The sequence below is a fragment of the Engystomops pustulosus genome, chromosome 3, assembly GCF_040894005.1.
Source record: "Engystomops pustulosus chromosome 3, aEngPut4.maternal, whole genome shotgun sequence".
Classification (NCBI taxonomy): domain Eukaryota; kingdom Metazoa; phylum Chordata; class Amphibia; order Anura; family Leptodactylidae; genus Engystomops; species Engystomops pustulosus.
The window spans coordinates 186,723,356-186,738,464 of record NC_092413.1 but is presented as its reverse complement, the minus strand read 5'-3'; the positions used below and the strand labels follow the sequence as shown (position 1 = coordinate 186,738,464).

Here is a 15,109-nt window from a genome sequence, read left to right as displayed (position 1 = left end):
TCGACTTACATACGACCCCTAGTTACAAACAGACCTCTGGATATTGGTAATTTATTGTACTTTAGTCCTAGTCTACAATAAACAACTATAACAGTTATTAGTGGTGTCTGTAATGAAGCTTTATTGTTAATCCTGATTCTTATGACAACCCAACATTTTTAAAATCCAATTGTCACAGAGACCAAAAAAGTTCTGGCTGGGATTACAATGATAAAATATACAGTTCCGACTTACATACAAATTCAACTTAAGAACAAACCTACAGACCCTATCTTGTATGTAACCCGGGGACTGCCTGTATACATGTCGTTACATGGATGGTAACCTTTTCCGGTGGTTAGGAGACGACCCATTTAAACCCATATTTGGTGTAATTAGAAGCTGTGTCTGAGGTAATAAGAGTGCAGGGTGCCTCTATATTTTTCGCCATGACAGCCGGCAGCCTACTAAAGGCTATTAGAAGCGTTCAGGCCTAAGCGCAGTAGAGCCGTGCCTGTAGTTACATTGTCTAATGGCTTATCTAGAGGATAGGTCGTCAATCCCTGGACAACCCCAAAAGTGATGTAATCGGTATTCTGTATCATCTTCCATAAATGATATTGCCGGGGATTGTGAGGCGTGAAATTCTCCGCAGAATATCTCCATTAGCTTTCATGGATGATGGCTTGTTTACTGCTGAGTGACTATGTGGGGACGATGCATCCTCTACAGGACTATGACTAATAATATTGTCACTGTTTATGTCTGTCCTTGGAATATGACCAGAGCATAAGGTGCTGTATACTGATAAGTCGGCTCCTTTCTTTCTGCTCCTGTGTCATGTTGAGAATCATTTGAGCTCTAATGTGACATATTCTCAGCTGACAGAGGCGGGAGGGAGGTGCTGTGTTCAGTGAAGGGATCTCCCACAACAGTGCACCTCAGTAGACCGAGTCCAGCTACAATCCTGGTATATAAATGTATTTTTCCACAGTTCTTACCACTCTTAACAAACATGGCTCAGCCTCACAGCGTGTGCAGCTTTATGTGGTTAAATCTACTGACGGATTCCCTTTAACCTTTAGGCACTTCTTCCTTATCTGCTTACATCCTGCTTGGTTCACATAGTCAAAATAATCTTTATTTATATAAATTATATTTATTATAGGGAACATATACAAATATAATATTACATTGCAGAGTACAAACAGTCATATGAACCAATAGCAGTGAGGTCCGTGCTCACAGGAGCTTACAGTCTATGAGGATGAGGGGGTGACACAAGAGCTTACAGTCTATGAGGATGAGGGGGTGATACAAGAGCTTACAGTCTATGAGGATGAGGGGGACACAAGAGCTTACAGACTATGAGGATGAGGGGGACACAAGAGCTTACAGTCTATGAGGAGGTGACACAAGAGCTTACAGTCTATGAGGATGAGGGGGTGACACAAGAGCTTACAGTCTATGAGGATGAGGGGGTGATACAAGAGCTTACAGTCTTTGAGGATGAGGGGTGACACAAGCTTACAGTCTATGAGGATGAGGGGGTGACACAAGAGCTTACAGTCTATGAGGATGAGGGAAACACAAGAGCTTACAGTCTATGAGGATGAGGGGGTGACACAAGAGCTTACAGTCTATGAGGATGAGGGGGTGACACAAGAGCTTATAGTCTATGAGGATGAGGGGTGACACAAGCTTACAGTCTATGAGGATGAGGGGGGACACAAGAGCTTACAGTCTATGAGGATGAGGGGGTGACACAAGAGCTTACAGTCTATGAGGATGAGGTGGTGACACACGAGCTTACAGTCTATGAGGATGAGGGGGTGACACAAGAGCTTACAGTCTATGAGGATGATGGGTACACAAGAGCTTAAAGTCTATGAGCATGAGGGGGTGACACAAGAGCTTACAGTCTGTGAGGATGAGGGGTGACACAGGCTTACAGTCTATGACGATGAGGGGTGACACAAGCTTACAGTCTATGAGGATGAGGGGGTGACACAAGAGCTTACAGTCTATGAGGATGAGGGGTGACACAGGCTTACAGTCTATGACGATGAGGGGTGACACAAGCTTACAGTCTATGAGGATGAGGGGGGGACACAAGAGCTTACAGTCTATAAGGATGAGGGGGTGACACAAGCTTACAGTCTATGAGGATGAAATGTTACTTGTCTCTCTCTACATATGGTGCCTTGTCTTTGGTGTATTCCAGGATCTCTCACAACATTTTTCCTTCAGGACCACAAATGAACCACCCCTAGGCTCCACTCAGTGCCAGGGACTTCTCCTCTGCTATGTGGTTACACCACATTCTGCCTAATGTTTCATGTTGCAGCTGTGACTTCTAGCGTAACCAGAGACCACTAAAAAACACCAACACTTTACAGTCAAAGCAAGTCATCATATTCGTCAGTATACATGTATACAAGTCACCAAAATGGAAACGAATTTCTGGACCTGACAGATTTAAATTGGACCCAACCCATAGAGCAATGTTGAAGGGTGCTACTATTTTTATTTTAGTGCAGCTTCAACATCTCCTCATTCTTGGTGCTGATGGTGCTTCCTAAACTGTAAATGTGAGCACTGAGCCGTGTCCTCTGAGATTGCCGGATTTCCATGCCATTATAAGTACTTGACATTGTCTAGTGGCGGTACCTGCCCGATATTTCCATCTTCTATAATCTCAATGGCAGGAAGCGCTTTGCCTCTATTGTGTATTTTCCAGGACAATCATCATTTAGATTCCCTTCATTTAGATATTTTACATTACTCATTTAGCAGTTTTGTATCGAAATAGTATTTTTTTTTATTCCCTGCAATTATTGATGTATTCAGAGGTGGTGAAATCACTGAAGTCATTGAGGGGATGCAAATGACAAACGTGCTGTAGTGATGTGATTATTCATGATACTCAGCACTTGTTTTCCCTGTAAGACCTCAGAACAGGTGGTGATGTCATAGATGTAGCGATATTACATCACAAGAGGTGGAAACTGTATGTATTTATTGAACACCATTAACCGTAGTTGTCCGGACGGCTCCAGTGCATACATATAGGTTGCATATTGGGTCATCTCAGGGCATGACATTGCTTGACTTGTTCCCTGGCAATAATTTAGCATTTTCTTCCTGGCTATGTAATGATTAATGATGGCACTCAGGCCCATATCCATGTCATCACTGCTATTTCACATAGGCATCTATAAAAAGAGACCTGCTTTGTAAATCATACCTTTGTATCTTACAAATAACATAAAACATGATCACCTGTTGGTGAAAAGACCAGCTCACTCAAACTCCTTGTTCATGGAACCGACTAAGTAGCGCGGTGCATGAAAATTGTAATCCACAGCCAACGGACATATACTTGTAAGAGTAAAAGAACTCGGCACTCGCTGCACACTTCCGGATATCTTTAAATTTACCGGTAATGCTTTATTTCCAGTATAGAACATGTGCAAACAACACAGCATAAGAATGACCAACGCGTTTTGACGCTCCAGAATCCTGACTAAAACGAGGAGCGTTGAAACACATTGATCATTCTTATGCTGTGTTGTTTGGACGTGTTTTATACTGGAAATAAAGTATCCACATATACTTGTAAGAGAAAAAGAACTCGCCATTCTCTGGACACATCTTCAAATGCAATGGTTTATATCCAGACGCGTCAGGATTCTGGAGCGTCGAAACGCATTGATCATTCTTATTTTGTGTTGTTTGCACTTGTTTTCTGCTGGAACTAAAGCTTCGAATTTGAAGATATCCCAAAGTGTGCGACAAGTGTCAAGTTCTTTTACTCTTACATGTATCATGCAGGACTGCAACCTTATTGCAGTTCATAATAACCTGTTTGGTCTCTCTTAGCACTCACTTACCAGTCAACGATAGTCCCACTAATTTTGTAGGAAAGGATTGTAGCTGATCACCCAGGGCTGGTCTACCTCTAGCCTTGAATACCTAACACATTTATGTAAGTTTTTTAAGTATCTAATATTATAAAAATATTCTAGGAGTTCCTTTAAAGATTATACATTGTAATAGGAAATAGAAGCCTGTGTGTCACATTCCCCTGTCTGTGGATCTCTGTACAGAAATATATATTACACATATATGTTGTAAATATTACAATTCCAACCTTCCCCGACATACCATAATTATTAATAATTCCTTTATTTATATAGTGCACACAGATTATAGATGGTAAATATAGCAACAGCGTGAATATTTGGCTTGCTTGTTTTGAAGGTGGAACAAGACCTATTTCAATTGTGCTTCATATTAAGAATTGGACCAGCCACTTTATTTTCTTGCTGATCTTCTCCATCTTCATCGTGAGACTGGCCGAGGGGTCACTGAGTCAGTGAGCAGGGCTTCTAATAATCGTTTTGTCCTAGATATTACACCTATTTCCCTGCTTAGGCCTGTCCATGTCATGTGGATCTGCACAGGGTGTTCCCGTCCGGCGTCTACCTAAAAGCTGTAGCTTGCACCCGTTCAAGGCCAGACCTGCTGTAGAACTTGGCACTTAGCTCCAGCATATGATAAATGTGATGACCCATAAACTGTCGAGCTAGTAGCTCCTGCCAGTTGTCTTGCGAAGGAGGCACCGTTACTTGGGGCACAGCGTTTTCCCCCCTGGCCGAGGGGTCACTGAGTCAGTGAGCAGGGCTTCTAATAATCGTTTTGTCCTAGATATTACACCTATTTCCCTGCTTAGGCCTGTCCATGTCATGTGGATCTGCACAGGGTGTTCCCGTCCGGCGTCTACCTAAAAGCTGTAGCTTGCACCCGTTCAAGGCCAGACCTGCTGTAGAACTTGGCACTTAGCTCCAGCATATGATAAATGTGATGACCCATAAACTGTCGAGCTAGTAGCTCCTGCCAGTTGTCTTGCGAAGGAGGCACCGTTACTTGGGGCACAGCGTTTTCATAGCTTCAACAGTAAAGTAAAGGAGGTTCTGAAGGAAAGGAATATTTTGTTATTTTCTTTTGTGCTATATCTGTTCATTTAGAGAAAACATCCGCTGCATAACATGCATATCATTTTATGGCCTTTTTTATGTACATTTTATAGAAAGTCAAGTCTTTTCCATTACGTATGTACAGTACTGTGTAACAGACCGCGCGTCACTCCCTGAATGTAAAGAACAGGCCTATTTATTGACCATTGGTCACACTTTAACATTTTACAGCAATGTGTAGAATATTTGCACATGATAAACTTTCCTGGAATTCTATGTATCCGCACAGTTATGGTGTGTGTGTACGCACAGCTTATATATGGACGACTAGTAAATACTGAATAATGTACAGTGAAACCTCTGAAATACTGGCCCAGGTAGGGAAAGAGGTGGCCTTTTGCAGAAGGTTCTTTATTTTGGTGAATTGGTGCAGTAAATTCCCTTTAAAGTAATGTAAACTTCCCTTTAAAATAAAGTATGATGGAAGCCGCTCTTTCCTAAAGACACATTCTAATGGAAAAGATTCCATGGGCTGCTGTACTGACACATGGACATGACCGAATATTGATAATTTAGGGGGTGACACTAGAAAATGATGCATAAACCTCTTGAGTCTACTCCTTCTTCAGCCTATGTGTTTGCAGATTGTCTGCAGAGCAGATCAGCTCCTATAAAATGACGGCTTTATTATGCAGAATGTGACCATTTGTTTCTGGATCTTTACAGTAGAAAGTAGGTCAGCAAGACGAGTCCCGACAGCCAGTAGACTGTAAAGCTGCAGAGTCTTGGCCTGGTCACGACCATCCAAACAAGATTGGCCGCTCAATGCTAATTGAATGATCAGTACAAGCCGTGGATCGCTCAGAAAGCCGGAGCAGCTGGCAGCGCCGCACGACATGTGGGAAAATATGATAGGGACATAAGCTGCACTTTGTAAATATTTGCCTTAGAAAGCCGCCTAAAAAATATATACTGTTTACAAGGCTGGCACAGCGCACGGAAAAGGAGACAGCCGGGATTGTGACCTTAGGGTGATGCCACACGTGGCGTTTTCAGTCCGTTTTAAAACACATCCGTTTTTTGACCATTTCCCCAATTATCTTAATAGATAAACAGGTTCTAAGCAGCCAAACGCATGGTAAACTGTAAGGGTGCGGTCACATGTCGCGTTTAACTAATGCGTTTAAAAACGCATTGCAATAGCTGGAGAGTGATTTGCCTAATTAAACACCTCTTAACACTTGTGTTTACAAAATGCATGCGTTAACCGTGATGTTAACGCATGCGTTGCCAATGCGTTAACAACCGCATGCGTTAACCGCGGTGTTAACGTGTGCGTTAACAATGCGTTAACGGTTGCGTTTTGTAAACACAGGTGTTAGCAGCTGTTTAATTAGGCAAATCACTCTCCAGCTATTGCAATGCGTTTTTAAACGCATGCGTTAAACGCGACGTGTGACCGCACCCTAAAAAAACAGATGTGTTTTTTAAAAAAAGGACGTGTTTTTAAACGGACTGAAAACGCTATGTGTGGCATCACCGTTAGTAGAAACACTTGTCATTTTTGGGTCACAAGATTCAAGGATTATTTCCTCTCATTTGCTCCATTAAGAACGCTTCTTAGACCTTATTTTAGAGTTCACATTATTAGCTGAATGAAGGTAACTATTCTAGGGGCTTTTACTTAAAGGGGTTGGCCAATCTTTTACATAGGTTGCCCATGTGCTTAACTGCCTTTAATAATGATCTTGTCTGCTTTTTGTGTCTCTTATATACTTTTAGTATAGCTCAGACATCAGTCGCTATTAGAGACTGGGCTGGACGGTAGTTGAGTGTCTTTGCCCACTCGGGACGTAGATCCAGTTGAGCCGCACTTAGTATATTGATCATTTCACAAGTCTGTTGGGATCTGCGGGATGTACGAGATCCCAATCAATGTTGTATGTCCTAATAGGAAGTCATTCGAGCTCTTCAATAAAACAAGCCGCCGTGTTCACATTGCGAGTAATGGAGCGGAAACATTTCTACGAGGAGATATTCCGCAGATCAGCTGTTTATTAGACAGCGAGATGCTCTGCGGAGCCCCAGGAAAGATTTGCTCATTAGAGAAACCCTCTGCCTTGTCGATGTCGGAGTTACAGAGCCATTAAGAAACAATTAGGGATATTTCGGTTAATGCTGGGCCATAAACCTGCTTCGTGTTGACTCATTGAATGTCACATTGCGAATCATATGATCTGTGTGCGTTTTGCTTCTGGATTGTGCGCCATTGTATATACAGGTAAAGGGGTGAAAGTGGTGCAATTCCTAAACATTATGATCTACTTGTATGTGGACAGGCAAGATTCACACGCTGCAGATCTGCTGGCATTTGTTTTACACACAGTACATCTCAATGGGGATCTTTTGGTGGGAAACACATGGATTCAGATAAATTGTACCAAGGTTAAAATTCGGACAGATCTGCCATGTGTGAATACATCTTATTGGAAACATAAACCATGTGTGATACTCTGTATCACCTTGATAATTCTATATAGGACCCATCAGGGTCAATAGTAATCAGAGAATGATCAATGGGGTCTTTTCTCTCCAATTAGGCCTCAGGGGGATGTCAATCCATTCACACAGTGCAGTTAAAGTCCATGGTCTTTTTGTAATGCAATCTGATTTTAAACCAGCTAAATAGTGTTATTTTTACACTTTAAAGTCTTAAAGTATCTGTGATTGCGGTTTATCGTTTCCAAGAACTACTATTTTAACAAAAATACACACCTGACCATAGACAATCATGTGGTTAAATGTGTTGTATCACGGTAGTATTCCCCAAATGTAATAATATAATGATATTTTCTCGTTCACTTTCTTTGCATGTTTCCTTTCCTCCTCTTCTTTCTCCGTATAGATACATTTTCCTTTAGCTGTTTAAGGTGTAAAACCACAGCCATCTGGTCAGCTGCACAGCTTTATTACTATATGGAGTTTTTTTTTTTTTTTAGGAAATAAGGGAAAAGCATAGAAAAACTATTTCATGTCTTTAATTTAACGCAAACTTGTCATGAGGGATGTCACTTTTAGCTGGTGACAGGTTCCAATAGCTCAGGCTATGCTGATTTTAAAAATGCCTTTACCAGCATTCTGAAGTTTAATACACATTACCTGGCTCCCTGACAGCTGCCTGTGGTGAGTCCCAGGGGAGGGGCAGCTGCAGCCTGTGTGTTCTCATGCATTCTTCCTCTCCTCCACACCATCCCCCCCCCTTGACTGCTATATGCACATGACAGGAATTAGGGAAGGAGAGGAGACTGACACATGCCGCAGCAGATGCCCCCGGCCAGGACTCGTCACACACTGCTGTCAGGTAGACACGTAATGTGAATAAAACTTATATAAACTACTGAAATGATTCAGAATTATGACAAAGGCATTTTTTTTTAAATCCACATAACATAGGCCATTGGAACCTGCCACCAGCTAAAGAATGACATTCCTGGTAGTGGGTTTGCTATAAAGGGTTTAGACACTATAGAAAGGGTTGTTTCTGATAGGGATAACCCTTTTAATTGGCTAAAAAGTAGCTGATCACATAAAGTCACACTAAGGTGAAACAGTATGACAACCACACACAGCCAAAGTCCTGTCTACATGGGGCACCCAATAGCTGAATTATTTTACTAATAAGACAGAGTTACTCCTATTTGTTATCTTTCTTTACTACAACTTCACACGTGGACAGTCTCTAACTGCACAGACACACAACCCCAGTCAGTGTCTAGCTGCCATGTAGGTGAGTGGAGTCTTATAGCCATGGATGCTCCACTAGTTGGATGCTGGGAAAATATGCAAAGTTTTCCAGGATGGGATAAGGAAAACCACACCCCTTTTAGCAATTTCCCTATGATGTACTGAGGAGCCTATCACAGTCTCTAGCTGCACAGACATACTATTACAGTCTCTACCTCCAAAATCACACATCCACAGTCAGTGTATCACAGGTCACCCCTGATCCTAATTCCAAACTTATTGTACATTTTTAATTTTAGCGAGGACATGACTAATTCATGTTATGATTTTGTAAATTGATGTTTTATTATCCTGAAGGTGATTTATGTAGTGTTTATTGATATAAAGGTGACATATTGTATGTTCTCTATGGAACAGTCCAGGGTCTCAGACTACAACTGAGTTGTCTGTAATGAGGGAACCCATCAGTATTTCATTCTGCTTGCCTTACATTTACATTTTACAGGTTCCCTTTAAATCCTTCTCTATTCTCATGACTATTTGCCACTATTACTACTCCCTTTAATAGTCTTTTTTTTGGCTTGTGCTGATCCTGTTCCAGGGCAGATTATATCCGTTGCTCAGCGAATATTTTTTTTTTCTTATTATTGTTTCTTTGTTGCCACGAGATCGCTGGAATAATGAGCGGTCAGAAAAACAATAATTATTTTTGGACTTGTTCACCCTGTGCTGTTACGGGAAAGTAGAATGATGCCATTACCAGCTCCTGGAAAAAAGTCTGGATGCCTTATCAATTAATACTCTGGGAAATAGTGGAGGTGGCACAGATTTGACTATGTATATAAAACATACACCCTGTTGTGGGCATGACACTCAAGTATTTGCATGTATGTTTTCCTTCATTACAGAGCCCATTTATTTACCTGCCGAATCCCCGTATCTGGAGCAGGACTCGCTGCTATGCTCAGCTGACCTCAGGAATGGAGACCAGGAGCTATATGTCCTGAATAGAAGCCACAAACTAATGTAAGTCCTAATGCTTTTATGTGATATTTAGATGTTTAAAGGGAACCTGTCATCAGAAATTGGCCTAATAAACTACTACCGTTATGTTGTCAAGCAGTTGAACAGCTTCTAGAGCATGTTTCTTACATGACTCAGTGTGGTGGCATCACCCAGAAAATCATCTTGGAAGTTAGATGTAAGTTGGATGTATAAAGTCAGGGGGTGGAGAGTTTAACATTTAACTCCTGTCTCTGAACACCTCCTCCAATGTGATTGACATAATGCGCCTGACTTCAGGCGATCTGGTCAATAATGTCCCAGGATGCAGAACCGTCAATTACAGTGAAGGGGGTGTTTTGAGGCAGGGAAAGCATGACTTCAGTGTTAAACTCTCCGCCTCCTTGACTTCATAAAACCAATTTACATCTCACTTCAAAGTTGATTTTCTGGATGATGCCACAATACTGGGCCATTAGAGAAAGATCATCTAGAAGCTGCTCAGCTTGTGAACATATTGCTTGTGATTTATAAGGCCAGGTTCCCATTTAAACCCTCTTCTGTTAGCTAGTGCAATACGTCATGTTCTGTTCTCAACTTTTAAGAAGTGCGGGTGTAAATGACTTCTGTCCTTAAGAGGTGGTCAGCCGGCTATTTCTTGTAAATAGGGATTGTGTATTTTCAGGGTGCGAAACAAAGTTATATCTGGAGAGTGGTGCTCCTTGTACGTAGCTCCTTCCAAGATGGCAGTGGAGGGAGTCTATTGCTTTAAATTAAATTGTATTGGCATCCTCTGGATGCCAATACAGGCTAAAGTGTGAAGGTAAGATCTGGATAAGAAATTGCATTGAAAACAACAACATGGCTGGTGAGGGGGTGGAAAAAACTAAGAAAATGTATTTCCCCTGCTCTGGCTTTCAGATCCTGCTTCTCTCTGGTACTTCAGGGTTTTGGCATGTGTCTGACTAAAACTTCTGGGTGGGGGAATGAGTCATGGAACCCATTTCATCCTCATTGTAGCTGGAGAAAACAAAGAAAGTGACCTTCCATGGTCAATGGAAGTGATGAACTGTGGTCCAAGGGGGACATTTATTGGCAAAAATGGGTCCCATTAGTTATCCTTAGGACAGATCTTCAATATTTGGGTAGTGAGGTCTTAACACATACCGTATATATTTTTTAACATGAGTAAAAAAAGATGGATTTTATATGACATTGTCGCCTCACATTCACCAAGACAGTGCTGGAGCCCCTCCGGTTTTTCGGGCTGCAAACTAGCATCTCTGGAGCCGGAGCAGCTGAGCTGCACCAGCCTGGCCACTTCAATTAATGAACACAGAAGGTTTAACATAGAAGGTGAGCTGGATTACAAAGTTTAGTATTTTTGTCTCATGTTCATCACTCTCTACTGGTTGTGATTGTAGAGGAGCTGCCATGGCTTTAATTCGGACCACTTAATTTGGTTAAAGCCATTGTTAAGATTCGTCTGGGGCTTGATATACGTTTTACACCATTTGTGAACATTCATGGCAAGCGGCAGCAAAGACCTTTCCAGACCTTACCCACTCATCCATCCCAGGCTGCCTAGTGTTCCTTTATTGGAATGTGCTTAAGAGTAAAGAACATTTTGTTACAGGGTGCCAGGGTAAGTAATGTTCTAAAAAGCCATGTGATTCTTGGTTGTAGTCCCGGCGTATAAATTAGGTGTAAAGTTTCGATACCTGTTCTTGTTTTGTTGGTGATGATACTTGTTTTTAATGGCAAATAACAAAATAAGAAAAACATTTCTCAGCCGCACATTGTAGATACATGCAGCCCATTCAGAAGACATTGGCAGTCCAACGGAGTTCACTGAAAGTGCAATGTCCGACAATAATGCAGTGTGCCGCGATTCACTAAGATTGTTAGAATATTCGGCATGTGTCGCTTCCTCGCTCAGGTCCGATGGAGTTCACCTTCTTCTTCCTGGTGCATGTAAGTCTCTTGCGACACAATTTGAACATTGAATCCCGTGCTCAGTCCGAATCACCTGTTAAATACCTGTTTAGGCCATCCAAATCCCGAAAAAGACGAACAGCCCGACAAAAGTTCAATCCGCGACCCTAAGTAAATGAACCCCATTGATTAATTGAAAAAAAGAATGCAGAGACCACTTCCCTCCCAGTAGCCACAGAAACGTCTTCTCTAGCCTATTCTCTATGGCACTGGGGGTAGTTGCTGAATACTATTTATGGCTGTCCCTTTGCAGACAGATGCATGTGTGACCAGCTTTGCTATTTGGGGTACAAGGACCCCCATCCGCATGGTCTGTGGGAGTCACACCACTGAAGAGGAAGTTATCCCCTATTCTGTAGATTGGGGATAATTTGTTGTGACTGGACATCCCCTGTCACCACGTATTACCCTTTTAAACTTCCAGCACCCTCATGTAGGGGATGAAATGTCATTTTTAGAATTTATAATCTCTTTAATGTGAAATCTCACCCATTTACTTTTAAACCATCCTCCCCAACGTCAGGCAAATATGACTCTTCTCATCCCCCCAATCTTTAGTTCTATAGTATCTATATACATGCTGCTAGTGTCATATTAAAGATAAGAATCTCATCTTTCAGATCCCAAGCTTACGGTTCTGTGAGCTACAGAACTGGACCAAAAAATAGACGGGAACTGGATCTTTATCTGCAACTTGCATTTCCCACTCTGTATTTAGCTGACTGTTCTGCAGCTCACAAAGCCATAAGCCTGATGATCTAAAAGATGAGATATATATCTTTAATATGACACACATTTCACATTCTAGAAAGGACATTTCATACCTGACCTGAGTAGACTATTCGTTTAGTGGTGTAAAACTTGGTGACGGGTTCCCTTTTGCACAAGGCTACTCCACCAATTATCACATTATCACAGAGGAACCTCTTTATCCTTACTTCAGAATAGTCACCACTTTCCCCTCAGTGGTCACAATTCAGCACCATCTCTTTTATTTTAATAGTAAAAATTATTTTGACTTTACCGACATAAACAGTTGCCTAGTAATGTAGCTTCTTGCATCGATCTCTACTAAGGGACACTTCTGCAGAGCATCGCACAGTGCCATCATATTAAATACTGGATCGTCTCTGACCGCTGCTACAAGGTGATGGAAGTGGATGACGCTTTTAGTAACCACATCCTTTTTATGTATTTACCACCAGCCTCTTAATACACAAAGTACTGGGAGGAAATCACCATAGACCCAAGCATAGAATACTCTCACTGATACATTACATTCTCGGGTTTTCCATAGGGCTGAGGTAGTATCAGATCAGCTTGTGGGGGTCCAACTTCTCATGTCATAGAAGGAGACTCTATGTAATTACCTTTATTGTATTCACAGAAGCTACTGGGAAATTAAAGGGCTTCTCCACTTTCCAGTATATGAGCATTACATTATTAACGTTATGCTAAGTAAAGGAGCCCTCAGATCCAATCACTTCCATAGGCAGCAATAATTCTCGATGTTCTTCTTATAGTACGGTATTTTTGCTTTATTTCATTATATTCCATAAAGTATGTTTAACCAATGTGAACCTCTGCATTTAGTCAGTGGTATAATGGTTTACATTATCATGTTACTGTGTCCCGGTTTTATTACAGGCTCGCTCATGACTTGGTTAAAGATTTGCAGAAATTCACCTTTTTAGTTGAATCAGGCATTTTAAAATAGGTCATCCAGGGTCACGAAAAGGCAAAAATTGTATTATTTGGGATTTTTTTTAATAGAGTCATTATATGTGGGATTCATGTGCACAGCAGATATGTAACATGTGTTGAGGATTGTGTGTAGAGTTCATGCCCCACTCGGTCTCTGTTCACACTGCAATGTTTGTGTATTGACTTATGTATAAGGAAGAACCAAACAAAATGCTTACTTTTATTGGGGGTTCTTGTCCAAGATTATATACTATACATAATATAATAGGTATCTGTTGCAGGAATCTGTTAACTACCATAATCTTCTTCACAATGTAGCTCAAGTAGCTGCTGTAGGGGGGGGGGCTGGGGGTATTTTAGAGTACAACAGCAGGGGGCTTCATTTTGACTTCATAATCCAATTAAATACCCATTGATGTTTTATATGATGACGGTATAATTCTGCATCCGTGACTAAGTATATTGTCATGAAGTGACTAAGAAATGTCTGGCATGCTTGTCCCTGTTATATAAGATTATGGGGTATTCCACAGATATTATTTATGTCTGTTTGGTTCCTGGTTACTCTGTAAGGTCAGCCTCTCATTCCTGTTTGTCCTGTTACAGCATTACAGGTCGTAGGTATTTATGTTATAAGATTATATCTGTAGACTTGGTCTATGGAAATGGCCGTATGGCTTCTTGTTGTTTATGGCCTTCCCTATAAATGGTTAAAGGAAATCTGTCAATCAGTAACGGCAGAGAAAGTGAGTGAGACTGAATCTATATTCCTTCAGTGTGACCATTTAGAAGATCATAAAGCCACTTGTGCAGCTCGTAAAAGTGATGGCGAGGGAAGAGCGTGTAGCAAGCGCCGGACCACTGCCAAATCTGATAGCTATGGCTGGAAGCATGTTACCTCATGTCTTATCCGAGCACATCTAAAAAAAACTTTCTACAGTCTCCCTAATGCCTCCGGGAACCTACAAGCAAAACCTTTACATTCTAAAACTATACACTCTAAAACTATACATTCTTACACTGCTTAATTTCTATTGTTTCGTCATTTTCTGAAATCCTGTTCGCAAGAGCTTACAATCTATATGTAGCTTTATGGACATAGGGCTGAGCTTATTCTATGTACATTCTGTGATATCGTGTATTAGAGAAGTTTGTCCTTTAAAGCGGTAGTAAAGGCGCCTGTTTGGTATGGAGAATATACGTGGATATATATATTACTGACGAAGAGTAGAAGAAATCTAAAGGCTGATCGTAGATTTTTTTGGGAAAAAGAGCCAACTATTCTAAGGCCACATTCATTTGTAAAGTTACATTAATGGTATATTGCGTTGAGTTGACTTTTACGTAAATGCAGTGTTAACATACTGTTAATATAAAAATAATAATAATGTTTGCACAATGCTAGGCCCCTTGCTCACAAACATATGATCATGGGCAAGCATACAGCCAGGTGCTGGAGGGAAGGGGAAGTAAAGCCGGGCCCATTGCGTTACATTGAGACAGTACGTGTTTACTGTGCCATAGATGCCACCGTGACCTGTGACCATATAGTTGGCCCCCATACGTTCGTGTGCACGAGGCCTTAATGTAATGCGATTTATTTATTTTTTTCCTATAGGAGTTTTAGAAATACCTGAACATCCCTTTAAGGACATGAAGGTACCTGAATAGAGCAGCCCACTACATTAATAACTGCTATGTACAGC

General features: G+C 41.3%; 1 protein-coding gene across 4 annotated transcripts in view; it reads left to right on the top strand.

The window, feature by feature from the left end:
- Positions 1 to 15,109, top strand: part of PIK3CB (phosphatidylinositol-4,5-bisphosphate 3-kinase catalytic subunit beta) — a 98,358-nt gene that overhangs the window by 19,892 nt on the left and 63,357 nt on the right. For 3 of the 4 annotated variants that reach the window (XM_072143331.1, XM_072143333.1, XM_072143332.1), the window contains exon 2: positions 9,611 to 9,728. The exons of the other annotated variant lie outside the window; for it this stretch is intronic. The gene's annotated coding sequence lies outside the window, so the exon portion shown is untranslated. The remainder of the gene's footprint in view (positions 1 to 9,610; positions 9,729 to 15,109) is intronic. 4 annotated transcript variants of the gene reach the window in all.